The sequence below is a fragment of the Cimex lectularius genome, unplaced genomic scaffold (assembly GCF_000648675.2).
Source record: "Cimex lectularius strain Harlan isolate CLEC.00 unplaced genomic scaffold, Clec_2.1 scaffold200, whole genome shotgun sequence".
In the NCBI taxonomy this organism is placed as follows: Eukaryota; Metazoa; Arthropoda; class Insecta; order Hemiptera; family Cimicidae; genus Cimex; species Cimex lectularius.
Window position 1 is genome coordinate 178,411 of NW_019392893.1, and position 4,845 is coordinate 183,255.

Here is a 4,845-nt window from a genome sequence, read left to right on the forward strand (position 1 = left end):
TTTTTCTAAACCTACATCACACCAGACCGCATCCCACAATCTCTAAATGATCATTAATTAACTGCCACTAAATACCACACGTTAGAGTATTGACACTTTTTCACACACAAACATTCAGGATGGTATGGTCTTGAATAAAACTGCAAATTAAGTTTTTACTGCCAGGCTTTCGACTTATTTTAAGGTCATCATCAGGGGCTATATTAATTTCATTTTATGAAAAACAATTGTTAATTCAATTGTACAAATATGTTTTTCGTAATGTGAAATTAATATAGGATCTGATGATGATCTTAAAATAGTTCGAAAGCTTGGCAATAAGAACTGAATTTGCTTTTTTCTGTAAAATCATACCTTGATCCAGAGTGATCGTGAATTATTATAGTTTCATTTCTTTTATTTTAATAACATTCTTAATTATAATATTGTTTTTTCATATTTTTTTTTTTAACAACGTTGTTTTTTTAACTTTTACATTATTTTATAGTTTCAACGATTTATTGAATGTTTATTATAATTATTCTTTGTTTAAAAATCAATGAAATTTTTTTTCAATAATTAATTTTGTATTTTAAATAACTAATTATCCCTGACTCCAGGAAGAAAGCACATTTGGGTCAAAAATAATCTTAGTAATACATACTACATGGCTATTTACGCTCATTTCTTAATTTTGTATGTGTTCTATTACTATCACAAAAAATTAATATGATTACAGTCATTAATTGACCATCATTATCGTTAATTTAATTTACTTAAATTACTGAGAGCCAATTTATGGAAGAAAAGTGTCACAACTCAAAAATGGGTAGTTTTTAGGGGTAGTTCAGCTGGATTTTTAAAGTTTTGGGTTTTTGCTTAAGTCTTGGGTAAATGAAAGACAATATTGAAGAATCATGACAGTTTTTATTGTCAACATCTGTAATTGCTTGTACTTAATACATAAGTACAAAAAAAAAAAGGAAACTTCCATCAGCTTCTCCTGTAAAATCTTTGTGGGTGTGCGCTATGCTATTCATTCTTTTATTCTCTTACTATAGTGATATTTTTTAAATTTTCCTTAGATTCTCAATCAGCTCATCACCTTCAAATTGCTTATTCCTGTGTTAGATCAAGATATCTGAAATTAGAGATATAAAATTTAATCAAATAAATGTCCTCGATATCTAACGTTTTCCCACTTTTCTTACCCAAATGCACCAATCATATACCATCCCTTCAACACTCCTCCAAAACTTTAGTTGTATCGTTCAGAATTGCCGGGATAAGAGTATGGAATATGCTTCCAAGGGAAGTACATTCAGCTTCCTCATTTGTTTCAGATCCAAAGCATCTGTTTTTAAAAATGACATGAATACTTTTCCCTCTTCCTTTTCTTTACCTCATTTCCTTTTATCTTCTTTCTCTTTCTGCTTTTCTTTCTGGATCATTTCATTTTAGATTTCATCATTCAATTACAAATAACTAATATTTTAAAGAATGTATTATTCATGCTGAACCGCCATTGGGTCACTTCCATATATCCATCTTCACTCATGGGTTTGTTGAACCACTCAAAAGTGTTTCGACATTGCACCATCTTCAGTGAGAAACTGTTTTTTACATAGTTCATGTAGTAGAAATGATGAATGATGGAGTGAGTGCGGTGTTCAAACCTTTTTTAAAAAAGATAGTTCCTACTCACAGTAACTAACTTAAAAAAAGGATAGTTCATGTAGTTGTTCAACAAACCCATGAGTAAAGACAGACCCAATAAGTAATCCAATGTCAGTTCAGCATGAGTTCACTGACTCGAAGACCACCAACTTCTTGCATCAACTCAAATAAATTGTCATTATTGTTTTTTAATTGTTTTTATTATTATTGCTATTATTATTAACTTACGATTATAAAACTAAATTTGTAAGAGGCTTTAAGCCCTATTTTTACCTTTAAAATAAATAAATAAAAATAAAATTCTTGTAATGACAGTTACAATGTAAATAGAATTTAAACAAATAAATTTCAGTATTTGTTTAATTAAATTACACCGAGGATTGGCTATACGTGGTTGACACATGGGCATCTGCTCTTGAGCCAAAGGCCATACAGGTGCCCCTTATGCAGAGAAAGGTTGCTTGATATGTCCCACATAATAGAGGTGTGTCATGCCTTGGCTCTACACAGAGAGTGTGTAGGCTTGCAACCAGAATAAGAGTGGTTCTTGAGCACAGCAGTCAGTTTCTGGGTCCCCTGTTCCATTTTTTAGAGGACATGGGGGTATTTTAATGTATAGTTATATTCTATGTGTTTTGTTTGAATCCAAGGATTTATTAGTGTGAGTGGTGCAGGGTGATGGTGAAATGGAGCTGCAATTTCGCTCCTCCAACAGTGTGTGTGCTTAGGGTTGATGGTGGAATATTTATAAAAGTAATCATTGATCCTAATTCTGATTAGATTATTATTACTGTGTCTGTCTGTGTGTGAGGGATATTGAGTACTCTACCTACTAATCAGAATGAGTGCAATGCATAAAGGAATGAATATATGGATGTATTTATTTGTGCGACTGATTTTTCTAATTTACGTAGTGTTAGGCTGGTTTAAAGTTTGCGTGTGTTTGGAGTTGAAATGACCTAGCTGTCGATAGGTAGGGAAGGGATGATCTGCTGGGCATTCAGCTTAAGGGGAATACTTGCGACCCAGTCACCTAACAGGGTGGGTGAACTCTGATGTAGACACTAAGGTCAGCACATAGGGGAGTGACAACCCTTTGAGGTGAAAGCCCAAATTAAATTATATATTGACACAATATTTTTTCAATTGAAACTAAACAATTTTAATTAAAATTGGTTCTAAGCAGCTGAATTTTGTATATTCTGTTGAGTCTCTTTGTCACATATATGCCAGCATTATTGTCATGTTCATTGGTCTGTATGGTTTTCTGATAAATAAGTCCCTTAATAAGTTTGTCAAATTTTAAGAGGTTCCATAATGGTTTTTGTTCTGCTGATAAATTAAACTCAAAGTAGTCTGATTATACTGTTTGTTCTACTTCAAATACATTCCAGTACTGAAATGTAAAGTTTCAGTATCTTTACTATCTTGTCCATGTGTTATTTTGAAAATTGTTTAAAATTCTTTTGTTTAATAAGTGCTTAAAACTGAACAGTAAAAATATATCTTGATCGACTCTGCACATTCTAGTTTGCCTATCCTCACTGACTTGTATTTGTACATAAATCACACCGCGTATGCACATCAAATAAAACCAACAGTCTTATAATAATAATGTTATATGAATAGTGAGATTTCCTCCTTTGGTCTGCTGAGTATGTACATTATCCCTTAATGATGAACCTGATCATTACAGATCATCCTGGTCTGCCTATTCTCATTGTGTTTTGTCTATCCAGAATGAGTTTAGAGTGTAGAGTATTTTATTGTATTTAAGCATTACATATATGCCTATACAAGAGATACACATTTTGTTTTTTCTCTTACATTCATACTCTATTGTAATTTATCAATGACAAAAATATCTACAATGCACCTTTGGCTGCTCTAACCACTTGAAGTCTTGTCCCACTCGGACACTAACACCCCATCTCAACGTACAACCTTTTGAAGTTTTAATCTAATAAAACCAAAGGTTGTGGGTTGGCATCCTGCTCGTGACGCTAACTTTCTCATCTCAACCAAGACCTTAGATAAAAAGTATAATCAATTGAAATAATTATTATGGTCAATTATGAGTGCTACACATATATGGATTATTAAATTATCTTAATTAGTTTATGTATTATATAATACCACATATTAATATAACATTATTACACTGTGTGTTTCTTAGTGACCTGTTGTTTCATAATTTTCTGAAATTGTGAGGAGCGAGCAAGAATGAGGTAGTTTAGAAACACACACACACACACATATATAAACACTATGTGTACATTTTTGCAATAGTTTAAAATATTTAGGTATTTTTTTATGATGAAAAGCTAGCCATAAATTGGAGAAAAATTATATACAAATTAATAATTAATTGGATTTGGATAAACTCAAATCTGCACATGTACATATGTATATATAGATATGCAGAATTGACCCTATCACTTCTTGCAGTCCACCAGAAATTCCAGCTCAATAAATTACCGGTAGGTCGCTGTCTCCTCCAACCAAGCACCAACGTAGGTGTTGTCAACAGCTAGCTCAAATTCAGCACCCAACGTATGCAGCTCCTAAATCCAAGCCCATTCACACTCTCATTCATTCTTAAATATATTCACTCATGGTGGTGGAGTGATTCCCCTTTACTCTTTACACCTATTACATAACTAATATAATTGAAAGTTGATTAAGGTACTCAAATTTCCGCCATCAGCCTTCTTCACACTACACATATACACTGACTTTTCCGAGGCATTTGACAAAGGTGAACACCACACGCCTTATAGCCAAATTAGGTTTCCATGGCATTCATTTAAGTTGATTCTTTTCCTATCTCATCAATAGAGAACAATACATTAAATTAAATTCTTATCATTCTTTTACTTTTCTCGCAACCTCTGGAGTCCCCCAGGATCTCACATAGGCCCTTTTCTGTTTAACATTTTTGTTAATGATAAAGGTTGTGGCTGTGAGAGCAGAGGAAACCAAGTTTACTTTCTCCACATCGAAAACAGTGTGTCCACTTTTGCAGATTGAGGAGGGCTCATAGCACCCTCCCTCTGCCTGGGGGCACATATGTGCAGTTCATGGAGACACTATGGTTCCTTGGTCTCCTGTTTGATGAGAAGTTGAGATGGCACACATTGACGCCATCGAGGACCAAAGCAGGAAAACCTAAACCTTTTCACTGTTGAA

General features: G+C 33.3%; 1 long non-coding RNA gene across 1 annotated transcript; it reads right to left on the reverse strand.

Annotated features, from left to right (window-relative positions):
• Positions 1-1,059: 1,059 nt before the first annotated feature.
• On the reverse strand, positions 1,060-1,403 carry LOC106667694. Its single transcript, XR_001340633.2, has 2 exons — positions 1,191-1,403; positions 1,060-1,120 (listed from the first exon to the last, which is right to left on the reverse strand). It is a non-coding gene; the product is annotated as an uncharacterized LOC106667694 (long non-coding RNA).
• Positions 1,404-4,845: the final 3,442 nt, after the last annotated feature.